The 20,603-nt window shown below is 35.8% G+C and overlaps 1 protein-coding gene across 4 annotated transcripts in view; it reads left to right on the forward strand.

The window, feature by feature from the left end:
* Triqk (triple QxxK/R motif containing) overlaps window positions 1-20,603 on the forward strand; it is a 71,204-nt gene that overhangs the window by 9,177 nt on the left and 41,424 nt on the right. For 2 of the 4 annotated variants that reach the window (XM_036179742.1, XM_036179743.1), the window contains exon 2: window positions 9,230-9,308. The exons of the other annotated variants lie outside the window; for them this stretch is intronic. The gene's annotated coding sequence lies outside the window, so the exon portion shown is untranslated. The remainder of the gene's footprint in view (window positions 1-9,229; window positions 9,309-20,603) is intronic. 4 annotated transcript variants of the gene reach the window in all.

A 20,603-nucleotide genomic window follows, 5' to 3' on the forward strand; every position in this document is an offset into this window, starting at 1 on the left:
CAGTGTAAGGTGTGTTTTCTTGATTGAACATGTGGAAAAGGTGTTTTGATTTGTGGTTTGTTTCCTTTTACTTTGTTTTTCTTGGTTTGAATTATTTGCTTCTGGCAATGAACTTGGGTTATGAACATGGCTTTTTGTTGCACAATTATAATGAGAAAATGTTGTACATGGTTTCATTTGTGTAATTTAGACATAAAGTAAATCAAGATTCAAAAGCTGTAGATTTTTATCTAACTTATTTGTTACATAATATTGTGCTATTATGTACTGACTGATTACCACATTTAGCATGTAGTCTCTTGATGCTTGGTACATTATTATACTTTAGTAGATTACAATATTTTGGTAATTACTTATTGGCTTTAATCAATGTTGCAATATATTAATTAGTGAACATAAAATTAGCTATACAGCATTACATTTACTGTTCCTTAGTATTTTGACACATTGCTTCAAAGGAGTTATAGAGAGGAAACACTGCATAAAGTCAGCCTCTTACCCGTTTGACCACACTTTTCCTTTCTCACTCCCGATTCACAGCTTGTTGGTTATTCCAGCTCAAAGCTGAGGCTCTGAAGTTGGCCAGGCTTTCTTTACTAAACCTGTCCCCTTGTTTACTTTCTAATCTCATCTTTGCCCTTGTACTCATTCATTTGTTTCAGGCTTAGCCCTCACTCTTTGAACATTTTCAGGCTCTCCCCCGACCCCATTTCAGAAAGCTTGAACTTGCTGTTCTAGTCTATTTCTTTTGCACTGCATTAAAATGTCACCATCTCTGTGTATTAAAAGGTCACTTTTCAGTTAGAAGGTCTTCCATCAACACTGTATCATTCTCTATCTTGTAGTATTAATGAGTGTTTAATAAGTCATATATTTGATACTTATCTTGCTTATTATGGTTGTCACCAGCAAGAATATGAGATAGAATTGTGGTTTTATTGTGAATTGTGCCACAAAAACCTCATATATTTGAACAGTTGGTGCTTTGTGAGGAGTTGAGGTTTAGTGGAGGAAGTAACTCAGTGGGCCATAGGATGTGTAGGTGAGCCCTGCTTTCTGCCCTGTCTGTCTTTCCTGCTCCATGGAGATGTAAGCCAGCAGCATCCTGCCCCTGCTGTCACACTGTGATATGCACCTCCCATCATGCCTGCAGGGCTGCAGTAGACTGTGTCCCTTATAGTGAACCAAGATAAGTCCTTCCTACCCTAACTCATTTCTTGAGAGGTTGTTTGGTCATGGCAAGACAAGCAAGTAAATACAGTATGTGATGGCTGTGTTTCTACTCAGTCTCCATTAACTAGTCTTTGGTAACTAATAAGTGAATGATGAGTGAATTCATAATCATTTGTAAAGTACATACTAAGAGTTAAATACTGCTAGATAGTGATGATACTAAATGCTGTGCACAGTTCTTGCTTTGATAAATACAGTTAAATAAAGAAAACATAATTACAACAGCCATTTTTATTACAATAGTGTATAATAAAAACATGTAACAAAATGTTGTATTGACCTAAATCAGAGTAAAGTGTATTCATGAAATGCTTCCTGGAAAATGATTAGCAGTTAGAATAGCCTTGGATGTTCATATATTCATTTATGTATGTAAGTAAGACCATAGCTCAATTTCTTAAAACCACAAAGTTTATTTCTTACATGGGCAATATGCCCAAAATGGATTAGTGGGAAAACTTAAGTGCCCCTGAACACTTGAAAATACCCAGTGTTCACTGCAGCAGTGAAGGAGACCAGCTACTTGGGCGCTACATTGAGAGTTTGTGTATATTTGTTTGACCAGGGGAACAAGCCCATGTGCCTAGACTGAGTGAAGATGGCTGGGGGATTTGAGAGGTGTGAGCATGGGGTAACTATGGAGTGGAGTGGAAGGCAGCAGAACACAGGCACAGAGTTACAGCACATTAGGCATTTACCAAGCCCAATTGCACAGTGTACTGCAGAAACTGCCCTAGAAAGCTCATCGTTCTTTACATTGTTGTGAGCAACATTTGGAGATATATTCCTTTAAAAGAATTCTGTGTGGTTTCTCTGAGAATCACTCATGAGATGCAGTCTAGCTCATGGACAAGAGTCTTGCATCATGTAAATAATAAAATTTAAGAAAAGAAAATTTTCTGAAACTTAAATAATTATCTAGTACTTTCTAGAAGCATTTTTATGTGAGTCTTTTATTATAAAACTTCTTTGTGATCAGTCTTAGGATGACAGCAAATTCGAGAGAATGATATAGAGATTTCCCATGTGTTTCCTATCCCAACACACATGTAGTTTCATCTGTGATCCACATCCCACAGCATGCGCGCGCGCGCACACACACACACACACACACACACACACACACACACACACACACACTAAGGAGTGCACAGTGGTTCACTCCAAGCTCACTGCTCTGTAGGCTTCACTGTTGGCACCATCTCTGGCCCTGTGTATAGGGACACATGTCCTCAGAATGTATTTACTGCTTTAGGAGTCTCCTGCATCTTCATCTTTCTAGGACTCACAACTCCTAGACACCACTTTGCTTTTAACTGTCCCCATAATTTTGCTTTTCCTGCTGAATATCATATAGCTAGAGTAATAGAATTTGTAGAATACTGAAAAAAATCCAAATTGGCTGTTTGTGTTTCTACTTCTGAATACTCTTTATTATGGTCATTAGTTCATGTATTGGCAGATTGTTTTGTGTTTTTAATTTTTGGAGTTATTTATATATTTTATATTTAACTCTCTAAACTATAGCTAGAAGAGATTTTCATTCATCCTATAGGCTGCCTGTTCGCACTGCTGATAGTTTCTTTGCTGTACAGATTTTAAATTTCATGTAAGCCTTAGGGTTATTTGCTGTGTAATTGGAGTCATCTTAAAGAAAGTTCATCCTGCCTCTATATCTTGAAGTGTTTTCCTTAAGAAGTTTCAGGGCTTAAGGTCCTATACTGAGATTTTTGATCCACTGGAAGGTTATTTTTGTGCAGATAAGTATCTAATGTCTCCTGCATTTGGATCTGTCCAGTTTTCCTGGCTTCATTTATCGACAAGGCTGTCTTTTGTTCTAATGTATATTTTTGGCATATTTGACCAGAATTAAGAGCTTAGCTATCAAGGAAATGCAAAGTAAAATTGTTTGAGAACCCATTTCACTCCTCTCAGAAAGGCTATCATCAGTAAAATTACACATGCTAGTGAGGATGTGGTGTCAGATGAACCCATATACTGTTGGCGTGTGTGTAAATAGTATAGACACTATGGAAATCAATATGGAGGTTTCTGAATATACTAAAAGTAGAAATATCATGGGACCCAGCTATACCCCTCCTGTGTACACACTCAAAGGACTGTCAGTCCTACTATAGAGACCCTTGTACATCCATGTTGACTGCTCACCTATTCATATTAGCTAATGTCTATGAAGAAATTAATGGATAAAGAATATATGGTAGATCTATACAATGTAGTTAGAGTTTTCCTGCCTGTCCCAGTCAGGACAGATCTCTCTTACCCACCAGTCTCACAGTCGCTCAGACCCAACCAAGAAAGTACACAGAAACTTACATTGTTTACAAACTGTATGGCCGTGGCAGGCTTCTTGTTATCTACTTCTTCTATCTTAAATTAACCCATTTCTGTTAGTCTATACTTTGCCACATGGATTGTGGCTTACCAGTGTCTTTACATGTTGCTTTTCATGGCGGCAGCTGGCAGTGTCTCCTTCAGCCTTCCACTTCCCAGACTTCTCTTCTCTCTTGTCCCACCTTTACTTCTTGCCTGGCCACTAGCCAAACAGCATTTTATTTATACAGAGCGATATCCACAGCACTTGCCCTTTTCTTTTTTTTTTTTTTAAATGAAGGTTTTAACTTTTACATAATAAAATTACATATAACAAAACAATTATCAAGCAAGAATTACAGTTACAATATTAAAGAAGATATCCTATTTTATATTTGTGAGTCCAAGGTTTTATATCTAATTTATCTTTTATAATAACTGAGAAAATTATAACTATCTAGTCTTCAACTACATCAAAGACCTCAGAAGGATATAATATTACCTGAGAACCGGGAGAAGGATGCAAGCAACTTTTGGGAGTCTTGCAGGGCAGCCTGGACAGTCACCTAATGTTCCTTTGTAAAGTTGGGGCATTTGTCTTCAGCCACAGGGCTAGAGTCTCTCGGTCACTTCTCTCAGTGTCCTGTAGAATTTCTGCCTGTTTCCCCTGCGAAGCAGGTACCTGAAGGACCATTTTGTCAAACAAAGTTTAGTGGTCACCTTTCTATGGGTCCTGCATGTCCAGTCGATCAAGCAGTCCAGGCAAGAACAATTTCTTGCCCAAATGGCTATTTTTGCCAAGGTGAAGATAAGATATGAAGTGTCTTCAATGCCCATCCTCTTCTCTGAAGTAAATAGGTGTTGTCAGGAGCAGACATGTCTCATTGTCCAGAAAGTCTAAATTTTAAAAATATTTTAAATGCCATATTCTTTAGGTTTTTGAAGTATTTGAAGATTACCTATCTATCTGAAATATCTCTGTGTATACCTAGAAGACTTAACTAACATGGCTACGAGTATGATTATCATAGATGACTAATTACTAATCTATTTTTAATTATCCATTACAATTTTAAATGAGCTGTACAAACATAATACCTTAAACAAGAGTACAAATATACATACAGTATAACAAAATTAACTTTAAGTTTGTATCAATAGACTAAAATCTATACCAATGTAAAACATTTTAAACAAGTTGTTGCTCTTTAGAAGTAAGTTCCTTAATCTACCCTTTCAGACTATTATATCTATATCATATCCTCTTTTCTTCTTTAGAAAGAGATCACATTTATAATCAACCTGCTTTAAATAAAAATATTGGTTTTTTTCTGTCCCACATCAGAGGGCTCTTCTGATTTGGGATACAAAAATCTCTTAACCTTTTCTTTTAGCAGTATGTCTGGGTTTAGAGAAGGAGTGAGCCAATTCCATCTCCAAAGCCAGCTTGATAATTTTGGGAAATTGGGTGTAGTTTTTCTTACTACTTCCTGCTGGTAGGGGGCGCTGTATCTTATGGGGACACAAAGAAAATTTTAGGATTATGGAGTAGTCCGTGAGGGTAAACCTCTGAGCCAGTTGCCTGGAAACCATTCTGGATGTTGGATCATCTGGGCCATGGTGTCATCAGAGACCTTTCAGGTGGTCTTGGCTGATCAAACCTGATGTATCTTAATCTGGAACAAATCCATAGCCTCTGGCTTTCTGTGGAAACAAAAGCAGAGACTCTTTTCCAAAGCAACATATCCTTATATCCAAATTTTGAAGTCACGATGCCTTTAAAATTTACATATTTGTTTAACTCAACAGTTTTTATGATCAAATCTTTTTCTGTAGTTAAAAATTGCAAAGACAATATAAAACAGATTCTCTGTGTAATATCCATCTTTGTAAGATTGAAAGGCCTCTGTGGCTGCTGGCTCCACCCACCTCAGCTTCCCAACATGGTCGTGGTACAGTTTACTACCAGTTCTGGGTCTGGAGCCATGTGTACCATCAACTATCAGAAGCAGTTCTATCAAAGCAGCGCATAGCCCAGAAACTTTTTTTTTTTTTAACTACCAAAGTCTAAATCCACCATGCAGCAGAGTAAAGTGCTGCTTGTAGATTCCTCATTCCTGCCACACTGCAGGTCAGACGCACAAGCCAGGAACCCGCCATAGTAGTTCACACCTGCAGGCTGCCGCTAACTTGAGAGAGACAACTAGGAAGCTGTTTTTAGCTCCGTTTTAGAATCTTTTTTCTCAGGTTTTAGGTGGAAATTCTTGCCAACATGTTGGGCACCATTTGTAGTTAGAGTTTTCCTGCCTGGCCCAGTCAGGACAAATCTCTCTCACCTGCCAGTCTCACAGTCGCTCAGACCCAACCAAGAAAGCACACAGAAACTTACATTGTTTAGAGACTGTATGGCCGTGGCAGGCTTCTTGTTATCTACTTCTTCTATCTTAAATTAACCCATTTCTGTTAGTCTATACTTTGCCACATGGCTTGTGGCTTACCAGTGTCTTTACATGTTGCTTTTCATGGCGGCAGCTGTCGCTGTCTCTCCCCAGCCTTCTACTTTCCAGAATTCTCTTCTCTCTTGTCCCGCCTATACTTCCTGCCTGGCCACTGGCCAATCAGAACTTTCTTTACACAGAGCGATATCTACAGCAACACAATGTGATTTTATTCATTTATAAAGAAAAATTAAATTATGGCATTTGTAGAAAAATGGATCGAACTGGCAGTTATCATGTTAAATACAGCTATCCAAATTCACAGAAACAAATATAACATGTTTTTTCTCATATGTAGCAGGAACAGAGTAAGATGAGGGGGAGTTGGAGGGAGATTAATAAAAACAAAATGTGCATGTGCATGAAATAGCTGTGATGAAACCCATTACTTAGTGTGATAATTAAAAATAATAAAAAAGAGTAATAGCTTTTTCGTACTAGTTTTTTTTCACCAAGTGGTTGGTTTCTGTTCAGTTGTTTTGTGTTTGGTTTTATATATATTATACTTCTTTGTGTGAAAGTGTCATAGTTTGAACATTCACCTATTGATGGAGATAGTTGTTGCTTCTAAGTGTTAGCAGTTAATGTGCAGGTTTTTTGTGTGAACATAAATCTTCAGCTCCTTTTGGTAAATACCAAATATTGTGATTGCTGGTTCAATGATATATGATTAAATTTGAAAGAAAATGCCCAACAGTGACTTCAATTCTGTTTTCATACCAGCAGCGAGAGTTTCTGCTCAATACACAGAAATGGGCTCTTCCCTGGGAAAAGCCACTCTCCCACTCTCAGTAGTCAACTGTTTCTTGTAGTTCCTTGTCCAGGAATGTGACCCCTTTCCTGTTAGCATGTCTATTGATATTACCATTGTTCAGATCGTGTTTATAGAGCTATTTCTGTGAAATCCTCTTTTACAGCAGATTTCCTGGTGTTCTGGCTCTTACAATCTTTAAGCCAACTCTTCTGCATTGTTCCCTGAGTGATAGATGCAAGAGCTGTGATGTAGATGTGTCCATGGGCTGGGCTTCCCCATGATCTATCTGTCAATCTCTGCATTGTTTCCAATTGTAGTTACCTATGGTAGTCTCCATTTGTTGTAAAAAGAAGTTTCTGTAGTGAGGGATGATAGTTACACTTATCTGTGGGTTTAAGGAGAAGATTTGGAATATAGTTAGGAATTATGTTGGCCAACAAAGGGGCAGTAGTATATTCTCTTCTAAGGGCCATGACCTCACTAGCCCTGGAACATTGGCTAGGTTTCTAGTACCAGCCATGATTTCTCTCCTCTTGAGTGGGTTTGAAATCCAATTAGACAGCATCTGGCTATGACCAACAAGTGAGTGCCACTTACCACATCTCTATGGATATCTTGTCATGCTGGTCATTGTTAGACATCATAGTTGTCATAGCTGGTTGAACAATTAATTGTTCCCTTTTCCCAACAACCTCACCAGCCATCATTTGTTGTCAACTTTTTTGTTGATCATAGCTATTCTGACCGGTATAAGGTAGGATATCAAAGTTATTTTAATTTGCAGATCCCTAATTGTAGTTGGAGAGCTTCTCTCCAGGAGCCACCAAGGCCCCGCGGTCCCTCAACCCATGTATAAAATATTCATATGGACACTTATTTAAACTGCTTGGCCATTAGCTCAGGCCTAGCATTGTCTAGTTCTTACTCTTATATTTAGCCCATTTCTATTAATCTATACTTTGCCACGTGGCTCATGGCTTACCAGTACCTTACATCTTGTCATGGCCGTGGCTGGCAGTATCTCCCCTCAGCTTTCCTGTTCCCAGCCTTCTCCTCTTCCTTGTCCCACCTACCTTATCCTTCCTGCCTGACTACTGGCCAATCAGCACTTCATTTATTTTAACCAATCAGAGCAACACATTTGACATACAGAACATCCCGCAGCACCTAATTGCTAAGGATGATGAAAACTTTTGAGGTATTTCTTATCTATTTCTATTTCTTCTGTTGAAAACTCTCCTTTGAGGTCCCTAGTTATCTTTAAATAGTCATGTGTTTCCTTGGCTGTTTTTTGTTGTTGTTCGTCTTTGTACATTAAGAACTATACTAATCTTCTGTCAGATGTATAGCTGTCAAATATTCTCATTCATGCAGTGGGTTTCTTTTTTACTTGATTGATTGTTTCCTTATTGTTCGGAAGCTTTTTAGTTTTATGAGGTTACACTTGTCAAATGTTGGCCTTAATTCTTAGGCATATGTAGTTCTGTTCAGAAAGTCTATTCCTATGCCTATATGCTGTAGAATATTGACTATGCTTTCTTTTATCAGTTTTATCATTTCAGGTTCTAAATTGACATATTTTTATTTTGTGGCATTCATTTTTGTACAGGGAAATTGATTGATAGGAGTCTAATTTCATTCTTCTGTCTGTGAACACCAGTTTTCCCAGCACCATTTGTTGATGATGCTGTCTTTTCTCCAGTGTATGTGTATTGACACGTTGTCAAATATCAAATGGTTGTAGTTATGAGCACTCATGTTTGGGTCTTCTATTTTGTTTTATTAGTCTACATGTCTATTTTTGTGCCAGTACCACATTGTTTTTACTACTATAGCTCTACAATATATCTTAAAGTTAGGAATGACAATTCTAGTATTATTCTTTTTGGTCAATATTGCTTTGACCTTCTAGAGTCTTTTAGGTTCCATATGAATTTTAGTATTATTTTTCTAGTTCTTTGAAGAATGTTGTGGTATTTTGATTGAGATTGCATTGAAACTATACATTGCTTTTGGTAGATGGTCATTTTCACAATATTAATTCTGCCATGAACACACATATTTTTCCATTTTCTAGTGTCTTTGTCTAGTGATTTGAAATTTTCATGGTGACTGTATTACTTTTCCTTGGTTATGTTTATTCCTGGGTATTTTATCACCCTTGAAGCTGTTATAAATGGGAGTGGCCATGACATCTTTCTTGTGTATTTGTTGGTGGGAGAGAAAGGCTACTGATGATTATAAGTTGATTTTGTACCTTGTCACTTGCTGGTATTGTTGATTCTTCCTAGAAGATTTCTGGTGAAATTTTTGTGATCTTTTATATATAGTATTGTGTCATTTGTGAATCGGGATAATAGACTTCATATTTCTATTCCTTTAATTTCCTTCTCTTGCCATTTTGCTCCAGATTCCATGGCCAAAACCCTGTCTCATTCCTAATTTCAAGGGATGGCTTCAAGTTTATTCCACTGTGGACAACATTTGCTGTGAGTTTATCATATATGTCCTTTATTATGTTGAGGCATGTTGCTGCCACTCATTTTCAATCTAGGATTTTTATCATGAAGACATATTGGATTTTGTGGAAGGCTTTTCTGCATCTACTGAGATCATCATATGATTTTTGTTAAGTTCATTTATACAATTTATAATGTTTACTTACATGTGTATTGAACCAACCATCCTTGTGCCCTGAGATTAAGCTAACTTTATCATGATGACTGAATTTGATATGTACCTGTGTTCAGTTTGCTAGTATTTTATTGAATATTTTTCCATCTATGATCATTAGCGATATGGGTCTGTAGTTTTGTTTGTTTTGATACTATCAACTTTATCCATTAAAATTTTTAGCCTATTAGTCATACTTATTTTAAATTACTTGTCAGTTTGTAGTTCACGTTTGGCATCTCAGTATTTAGGAGGTGGCAGGAAGAATAATATTGTGAGTTTAAGATAAGCATGGGCTACAAAGTGAGTTCAAGGCCATCTTAACTACTTGACAAGACCTTGTCTCAAGAAAACAAGAAAGGTCACAACAAGCAACAGCCAAGCAAATAAAATAAAACACACTGTGGATTCCGATATCATTGCTATGTTTGGTTCTGGTGTTTACTTATCTCTTCAAATTGTTCTTGTTTAGTTCTTTGTTTTTGCTTTTGCTTTTATCCTTTTGTGCTTAAATATTAAGCCAGATGTAATATACTGTATGGAAGGAACTCTTGCAAGATAGGCCTTTAGTACAATATCCGTTCTCCTTTTCATGTATTGGATATATTCTAAGACCATTAGTGGGTACTGAAACTGGTAAACCAAGCTGTACAAATACTGTGCATTTCCTATATATACATCTCTCTAAACATAATTTATAAATTAGGAACAGTAAATGTTTAATAACAATAACCAACAACAAAACAGAGCAGTTAAATCAGATAGGATAGTAATATATTAAAACTTACGTTGGCTTCTCTATCACCATCTTACTCAAAATATCTCATTGTTCTTACACTTTTTTCTAAAGAGAAGTACTTTGTAATGTATAATTAGTATTTATGAGCTAATAGCACAATTACTTTTATGGTTTTGGGTCATTATTGAATAAAATAAGGATATATGAGTACACAGAGATAGTAATGATAATTCATTACTAAGGGACCAATGGGATGGTAAGATATACAATATGGATACACTGAGGAAATCATGGCCTAGGCAGAACTGAGTAGGATAATATGAGATTTCATCACACTTCACAGAACTATGGGCATCTTAATACTTACAAATTGTTCAAGTAAATTATCCATTTAATTTATACAGAAAACAATTGACTATGAAACTGAAACATTCAGAAGTTGAACTGTGGGTAAGAAGCTTGAGGCTCCCTGGATGTGATGGTAGCATGTGGGGAGGGGGCAGCATTCTACATTCTTATAATTGGAACTATCTTTTAGTGAGTATATGCTCCTGAATTGGGCTCTCATAGCTATTCCTTCACGTTTGTGTTTGTTTTTGTTTTCCTCCACTGTAATAGGCTGGAAATAACAGACTGGCTGTAGTGACCTGGAGTTAGTTATTTCCCTTTGTTCATCTGAAGAGTGGAGTATAATTGCTTGACTCATCCCCCAATATCAGTTAGGTTGCTAGTTAACTAGTACCTTGAGAGAACAGAACTTGTGAAGAATAGAGTGCTCTGACGTATTTCAAAATAGCAACCTGCCACCAGGAGTAGAGCCATCTTTCTTTTATATTTGCTTGGAGAACCTATTAATCTCCTTGAAATGAAATTCACAAATGTTCACCAATGCTTTTAAAATTAAGGATGCTATTTACCAGTCTTGTGTTTCTTCTACTTTCCTCCAAGTTAGTTTCAGTATTACGAGGCTTAGTACACCACTCTGAACCTTGTGTTTGGTAGGCCAGCATATATTTATCTTTTTAATACTTTTGTGAATTAATAATGAATGTAGTTTATGAACTTCATTATTGAAATAGTAATGTGGTATAGTGAAAAACTTAAATATTGAATTGGAAGATCATTGACAGAGAAAGAAAATATTTAAGGGTGAAAGAAAAAAGGTCACTGTGCTTTCCCCAGTGAGATTTCATCAGAGAAACTAATTTTTCATTTGCAAGTGGTTATCATTGGAGATATTTCTAGATTAGAGATGGAGGCATATGTCCACTTCTCCTTTCAGCTCTAGGACCCCATCTGGTGCAGATCTGTGTAGGCCCTTAGTATGTGACCTTGGTCTTTGTGAGTTCTATGTATATCAGCCATGCTGTGTGTAGGCCTTGACTCCTTGGTGTCTTCTATTCCGTCTTGTTTTTATAATCTTTCTGCCCCATATTCCGCAGGGTTTCCTGAGCCCCAAGGGGAAGGATTTCATGGAAACAACTCCTTTAGAGACATGTTCCAGTGTCTCTAACTCTCTCCATATTGTCTGGCTGTGGGTTTCTGTATTTGTTCCCATTTTCTGTAGGAGGATGCTTCTCTGATGATACCTGAACAAGGCATTGATCTATGAGTATAACAGAATGTCATTAGGAGTCATTTATTGCTACGTTACTTTAGTAGAACAGTAGTATTTGTCTTTATCCCAAATCCTGTTCTATCTTCTTCTACTCTTAAGGATGGGCCACATGCCCAGCAGTAGATGGCCAGAAAATAAACTCAATGGCATCTTTGATGAATCCTGTCTTATAATGTCATGTCAGGACTTTTTCCTTTCAAATTTTATCTTTATTCGTTCATTCATTTGTTTATTTATTAATTCTCTCTCTCTCTTTCTCTCCCTCTTATCCTACAGGTCCTTTATGTATATGTTATGGCTTCCAGTTTTGTGACTCTATGCAATTTCTGCCTCTATATCTGTTTCTTGTGCCTTTTCTTGGGCTTTTTTCTCCTGTTGGTTTGTTTTGTCACATTTCTCAGTATTTTTTAATTAGCTCTTATTATATTTCATTGTATTATTATCCTTTAGAAGGCTGTTTGTTTCCTAATGAGAGAGAGAAAAGGAGTGGATCCAGATGGGAGGGGAGATAGGGAGGAGCTGGGAGAAGGAGAGGGAGGGGAAACCATAATCAAGATATATTACATGAAAAAAATCTACTTTCAGGAAAAGAAGAAGAAAAAAGAAAATAATATTGTGCTAAGAGAGACAAAGGCAGGCTTTCTGCATAGGACAGAGTCTATATTAAGAGAAAGTCCCATTCTGTTGGAAGTCTTCATTTTTATGCTATGCTAGGTGACATGCAACTCTTTGAAATAAACTTTGATAACTTTGGAAAAACTACAAAAAGTAGTTTTGTCTCAAAAATGAGACAAAATTGAAAAAAAATCTGACATATTAAAGAAAAATAAACTGTAACCAGAGATTATAAATGTGACAAGTACATGAAAAATTTGCAAGGTAACCTTTTTCCATGATTGATTTATGTAGTTTCTTCATGGATAAAAGTTACATATTTTCACAAAATCTGTTTTTGTGATCTGAGCTACCAATCACAAGTGAAAAGACTAGGGCTGAAAATAATCCAGGGCATTTTACTACATTCATTTTTAAATGCTTTATTTGAAAGGAATGCCCTGGTTTGTGATTTCCATGGTTTTCCCTGTTTAGAAAAAGGCAGATGGTATGAAAACTGGACTCCCTTATTTAAAGGGAGTGTTGATATTTATAACCAAGCTTATCTCCAGCAAGATTTGTTTTTTGCAGCTGTTCCAGGTTGGAAAAAAATTATATTAAAGTCCTGGCTTGCTGTGCTTTCCACATTTAGGGGGGAAACTTTCAAAATGTGAAAAAGTACTGTTTAATTTTAAACATGAATGCGATGTAAACTGTGAGATTTATGTCTAAATGTGAATTTTCTGTTTGTGTGCTGTGATACTACTCTTTTTGTTTCACTGGTCTACTTCCTCGATACATCACACTTAAGAAATAATTTTCTCATTTTGCACATGTCATCAAAGCATTCTAGGAAGTCAGTAGACGTTTTTAAGAGTTAGATTATATCATTAAACAAACAATCATTTTCACTGGGAAATTAACTTTGCTTCCTCTTATAGTTATTTAAGATAAATATATTTATCTTTACCTTTTACTCTTTGCTTCTTTTTAATTATAAGTGGTACTGTTTATCCTTTGGCATACCTTAGATACTTTTGATTATAATTTGATTGAGAATTAACTGCCTTTTATACTCTAAACAATGCATGAGGCTATCTCAGTGGGCACATGTTGTCAGTAAAGACTGAATTTCCATGCCTGCGTATGCATATTATCTGTGAACATAGGTATGTCTGTATTCATACTAACACACATATTATAAAGAATGGCTTTGTAATTAATATGATGTGAATAAATATATTGATTATTTCATGAATGTGGCAATATGCTTGTCAAATGCAAGTAGACTATTATTTACATAAAGATTATTTTCTAGAATATGAAAGATTATACAAATTTTGATTGATTAAAATTCATTTTTCCTTTTTAATTTTGAAACACAAAATTTTATTTAAAAGTTTCTGTTCCTTCTTTGGCACAAGTCAGTTTCACTATTCATTCAGAAATCATGCAAATCAGGACATTGCTTAAATCTACAAAACAGGCAATTGCTAGGAGCCACAGTTTCATTATCTCCAGAGATGATTTTTACTGTTTGATGAATAAATCCTATAAACATTGATCTTCAGCTCAGAAAGTGAAGACTCATTCCTTATCTCTTTAGTCAGGGTACTTGAGTATATTTAGTTTATTAGCACAGACTGTGTATATCTGTATTATCCTGTCTTTACTCTCTATAAAAGCTTCATGGTTCCAAGTGGAGAAGAGAAGAAGGCAAATCCCTATGAGCATGTTGTCTGTATTTTCTGGGATGTCCTTATTGTAGTATGATACTGTATTACACATATATTATTCTTTGCCTGTATAAGTATTTATTTTGTGAGTTTAGAAAAATTTAAAAGAAAATTTCAAATTTGTAAAAACAGGTAACAATTAATTGAAGCACCTAATCTGTAATTTTTTTTCCTGACATGTAATGCAGCTTAAATTCTGTAAAAGATACATGACTTTATAAATAAAATGTTGCAAATCTTTTATTTCTGATTTTGCTGTTCATGGAGGTTTGAAAGAAAATGGCCCCCAAAGGGAGAGTGGCACTCTTAGGAAGTGTGGCCCTGTTGGAAGAAGTGTGTCACTGAGGGGGGGAGGCTTTGAGGGGCCTTTGGTGCAAGCTTCCCTCATTGTGATTGTCAGTTGATTTCCTGTTGCCTGCAAATGTAGCACTTTCAGCTCCAGCACCACATCTGCCTTCATGCCGCCATGTTCCCTGTCATGATGACAATGGTCTGAACCCCTGAAACTGTAAGCAAACCACCCCAATTAAGTGTTTTCTTTTTAAGAGTTGCTATGGTCAAATCCAAGATTGCAAAAAACACAGGGACAAATAGCCAATCGAATGGAAGCACATGAATTATGAACCAAAGGCTGTGGAGCCCCCAGCTAGATCAGGCCCTCTGGATAAGTGAGACAATTGAATAGCTTGATCTGCTTGGGAGGCACCCAGTCTGTGTGACAGGGACCTGTCCTTAGTTCATGAGCTGGCTGTTTGGAACCTTGGGCTTACACAGGGACACTTTGCTCAGTGTGGAAGGAGGTGACAGGACCTGCCTGTACTGAATCCACCAGGTTTAAATGAATCCCCAGGGGAGTCTTGGTCCTAGATGAGATGGGAATGGAGGGGAGGGGCTGGGGGCAAGGTGGGCATGGGGGCAGGAGTGGGAGGACAGGGGAACCCATGGCTGATGTATAAAATTAAAACACATAATAATAATAAAATAAATTAAAAAAATTAAATTAAAAATAAAATTGAAAAAAAAAAAGAGTTGCTGTGGTCATGATGTCTCTTCACAGCAATGAAAACCCTAAGACCTGGGTTGTTTAGGGATTTCCATGGGACCCCCTTGGCCAACAGCTCAACTGAATGCAATGCAGCCCCACCACTGGAAGCCTTACCTGGGTATAACAGATGACTAGTTGAGACTCCGTGTCCCCATTACTTGGAGTCTTCATTAGGATCAATTTCATACACTACAGGAAGTTTCTGCTGCACTAGGTATCCTCACCACCTTCTTAATGTCTCTTAATTCCTGCCATCTCTGCCCACATTCATCATCCTCTGCCCCACCAGTCCCATCCAATCCCCACCTGCTGCAGTCCACCTGGAAAATCTATTTCTCCTTCCCAGGCAGACGCATACATTCCTCCCATAGCTCCTCTTTACCCCACCTCTTGGGTCTACAGACTGTAGCTTGGCTATCATTTACTTCACAGCTAATATCCACTTATGTTTTTCTTTCTGAGACTGGGTTACCCCATGTAGCATGAGTTTTCTGTTTCCATCCATTTGCCTGCAAATTTCATGATGTTATTTTTTTAATAGCTGAGTACTACTCCGCTGTTGTAGAGAACATTCTTTTATTAAATGACAAGGCTGAACAGATGCTGTGTCTCATGAAATAAATATAGAAGTATCAGCATATAAAAGATTGAAATAAAATATATTTATAAGCCATATTAATAAAATTGGATGCGGAGAGGGAGCCTTTATTACATGAGGACATTCCATTAGTGTCTCCTTATAACTAATATTATAATTAAATTTTGTCCTTGTTATTAAAATTAATTTATAAGCATCACTTGTATTTTAATATATAAATTACTTTTTCTTTTTATAATTGTATTCAATTCAGGATACATTTTGAATTCTTTTGCTTGCAGCTTGTCATTTTTTGAACATTAGTAATTGTTATTCTGTTAGTTTACTGAAGCAAATAGCAAACCACTGATAATCTCTTTTGCAAATATCCCATAGAGCCCATCGCAGATGTTAGACATTTGCCTTCCCGGTAGATTGGATCATCACTGGCCTGGCTAGCAATGGAGAATTTCTCATATTTACTTGGAAATTTAAATTTCTCTAGCTGATTCTTAGACCAAGATTTAATGTGTTGATGGTACAGTATCAGTCCCACTTGGATAATAGTCATCTTTTAGAAACATCTAATGTGCAAACTTCATTGAAGCTTGGTATTTTTGTGCTATTTACACATAGCATAACCACAGGATTTATTCTGTACGAAATAAGGATGAGGAGGCAATTAAACTACCTATGATCCAGTCAGTTCATAGCAGTGAGTTTTTAAGAAAACAATTGTTTAACTTAAATCTTTAAAAATTCGCTACATGAGTATTTACATCATTTTCACTCTTCCTCTCTCCCTACCTTCTCTCCTGCCCCCACCTCCCACTCAATCCATGACTTACGTGTTGTTTTATATAGATATTGTTATATATATGTGTGTGCGTATGTGTTATATAGTATTATAGATGTATACTATAACAAATATTTATATTGCATATATATAATGTGTATTTTATATGTGTGACATAATATATATGCATACATTTTTATATATGATATCTATTAAGTCTATTTAGTCTTGTTCATATGTACATGTGTTTAGAGCTAACCCTTTGGATTGTACCATCTATCAGGTGACTCCTCCCTGGATTCTCTCTCAGTGGCCATTCGTTGACTATAGCTTTTCAACTATGAATAGGACCTTGTAAGATTTCCCCAACTGTATTGGCATGTCAACTGTTATCATCATGTTTAAGCAGCCAAATTGTTGAGATTTCATGGATGTAGCTTTCTTGTCATACCTATGTGATACAATCTCGTGTCAGACTTAAGGTCCTCTGGCTTTTTTCTGTCCCCATTCTATGATATTCTGAGAGCTTTAGATGGAGGGGTGGTGCTATAGATTTATCAATTGGAGTTGGGCATCCTATTGTCCGTCAGTCTTTATACTTTGACTAGATATGAATTTCTTTAATATTTTCTATCTGCTTTGTTTGGGAATGCTAGTAATGGAACCTAGAGTCTAGTAGTAAGCTGTATCCCTATTCTCATACCATATTTCTTTTATTTTTCATTTGTTTTTTATCTATCTATCTATTTGTTTGTTTATAGGCACTGTTTCTTTGGGTACCTCTGGCTGTCCTGGAACTCACTCTGCAAACCAGGCTGCCCTTGAACTTGGATCCTCCTGCCTCCCCAGTGCTGGACTAAAGCATGTACCACCACTGCAGGCTCTTATACCTTTTTAAACTTGCACATAGAAAACAAAATAGGCAAGAGTAACTGGTTTTCCAGGTTAACTTCTGTCAAACATTCAAGTAAAGATAATCCCTATAAAAAATCCACTGATGTGAATGAACTAACCTGTTGTTTTGAAGCACATAGATAGGAACAGCACTTCCAAACTTATTTCTTGGGCTGACACAATTTTGAAATAAAATCAAGACAAGTACATTATAAGAATGAACACAATCTCGTTTAAATGTTTTCAAAAACTTCTTTTTAATCTGTGTTAATCATCACTTTGAAATGTTGTTTCTTATTTTTATAGCTTTTTAACTAATTGTTTTACTACTTGTAATTTGAGATTTCATACTTCTAGTATGTTCTTTCTAGTTAATCTTTTTTTTTTTTTTTTTTGGTCTTTTTAAGACAAGGTTTCTCTGTGTAGCTTTGTGCCTTTCCTGGAACTCACTTAGTAGCCCAGGCTGGCCTTGAACTCACAGAGATCCACCTGGCTCTGCCTCCTGAGTGCTTGGATTAAAGGCGTGTGCCACCACTGCCTGACTAGTTAATGATTTTTTAATCCTTTGATTTTTCTAGTATTTTTTCTTGAAATTTTAGGTACATTTATTTTATTTTATTAATTAATTTATCTATCTATCATCTATTATTTATTTATTTATTTATTTACTTATTTATTTATTTATTTTTTGTTTTTTTTGTGACAGGGTTTCTCTGTGTAGCTTTGTGTCTTTTCCTGGAACTCACTCTGTAGACCAGGCTGGTCTTGAACTCACAGAGATCCACCTGGCTCTGCCTCTGGAGTGTTGGGATTAAAGGCGTGCGCCACCACCGCCGCCGCCGCTGCCACCATCGCCACCACCCAGCTGGTACATTCATTAAAATCAGTACTATTCTATTGGCATAAACATAATTATTTAGCCGGGCGGTGGTGGTGCATGCCTTTAATCCCAGCACTTGGGAGGCAGGCAGATCTTTGTGAGTTCAAGGCCAGCCTGGTCTAAAGAGTGAGCTCTAGGAAAGGCACAAAGCTACACAGAGAAACCCTGTCTCAAAAAACCAAAAAAAAAAAAAAAAAAAAGACATTTCCATGACGTATACTATGTATCTTTATCTCTTTCTATATAGATGCCTACAGCATCATAGGGTATTAGGCATATTTTCACAAAATGAACATTCATAGATCAATAATCCTGATTATTTTAGCTGTAGTTTTTAGGTAGTTTTTAGATAGTTTACAGGGTACCATTTGTTGTTCTCAACATGGCTGTAATTTAGAGTCATTTTACTTTTGGATAATATATTTCAAATCTTTAGTTACCATATTTTCATTAGCTAGAATTGTATTATTTCTGTTTTAAAACTGAATGCTTCCAAAAGGTCCATCATCACTGTCAATCAGTTCTTTGACATCTTCAGTGAAAAGTATAGTATCTTTGATGAAATAGAAAGGTTGGAACAAGAGTTGTGGCTAGAAACCAATGATAGTAGACTCTTCAGTGTTCTTGTTCTTGTATTATTTTGTATATGATCAGTTCTTTTTTCTATGATATATTTTAACAATAGTTTAATTGTGAATTTAGTATTTTTTCTTATTCTATAGTGTATTTGTATTATTGATGCTGTAGTGCTTCTACCTATTAACATTTTCTGTACTATTTTCCAAGTTTCCTAAACTCAGGACTCATTATTGCATTTCTCTAGTATAATTTTGTGGCTTTTAAATGTGTAATTTGCCTCATGGTTTGTAAATATTAAATTTAATATTCCAATCTGTTTGGAAACTACCACTCTGAGAAATTCTTGCATTAGTGAACTGGTAATGATGGTGTCACATGGGACTTTCATATAATGAATGCTTTTAATGTAACTTTTGTCCAATTGGATGCATACTAGTTCTTCTATACTTTGACATACTTACTAATAAAGCTCTTTTTAAATAAGTCATACAGAATTTCAATGTTATTAGAAACTAAATAACCACAAAGGACATTGTGATGGTTCACTTGAGCTTTTTGTTTCCCATTCTACACTTAGATTAGATTTACTTCATCTTTATTTGTTTTAGAAAATGTATATTAAAATACTATGTTTTGTTATTATTATACTTTTCCTAATATGCAAAACATGTTTCCAGGCATTAAAATAATTATTCTCAGCCTAGTACATAGGCTCATGCATGCATGCTAAGTTTCAAAAGTACAGAAGAATTTAGGAATATTTTATGAAGAAAATTTGTCAGGCCATCTATTCTTTTACTGAAAATAAATAGCTAACCTAAGGCCTTATACCTTCTAATCTGTGTATACATTATTTCTTATTGTTAGGGAACATAGGATGAATGTCTTTTGGAAGCTATTCAGGAACATACCTTTACATTTCTGTTTCAGTTTATTATCCCTTAAGTAGTTAGATATGCAAAGAGATAGGAAAGAGATTGTCTAATAATAGTTATATATGCAGAGTGATAAGAAGGAAAGAGATAAGGCAGTATTTCCTACGCCCTCAGTGTTGACATGCCTGACTTCTTTTAGGATAGTTCTCTGAAATTTAGAGGCCTGGTCATTTGAAGTCGGTGACACATATTGAAATGACTAGCAGTAAACACATATTTGTTCTGTCACTAAAAATAAATCCAGGAAGCTCAGTGTAATATGATATCTATATTTTTGAGTTAAAATATGAGAATCATATTTTAAAGATCTTAGATTATGATATAATATATATTTATAATTTCACAATAAATAACTTGAATTTTAGCAATTTGATATGTGATTACTTTATAATTTATACTTATATATACTTAGTAGGCAATTATTAAAGTCATAATTTCTTATTGAAAAAAGATTGTTTTATACAATATTTTCTGATTATGGTCCCCCCAACTCCTCCAAGATACTTCCCACCAACCCAAATCTATATCTTTTCTTGCTCTCTTTCATTAAAAAATGAACAGGCATCTAAAAAAATAAACTAAGATAAAATGAAAAGAAACCTGAAGTATATAACAGACAAACAAACAAAAAACAAAGAGATAAAGAAATAGCAGAAGAAACACATATAGATGTAGAGACACACACATTTGCACACAAAGAAATCTCCTAAAAACACAA

The sequence above is a fragment of the Onychomys torridus genome, chromosome 2 (genome assembly GCF_903995425.1).
Source record: "Onychomys torridus chromosome 2, mOncTor1.1, whole genome shotgun sequence".
NCBI classification, from domain to species: domain Eukaryota; kingdom Metazoa; phylum Chordata; class Mammalia; order Rodentia; family Cricetidae; genus Onychomys; species Onychomys torridus.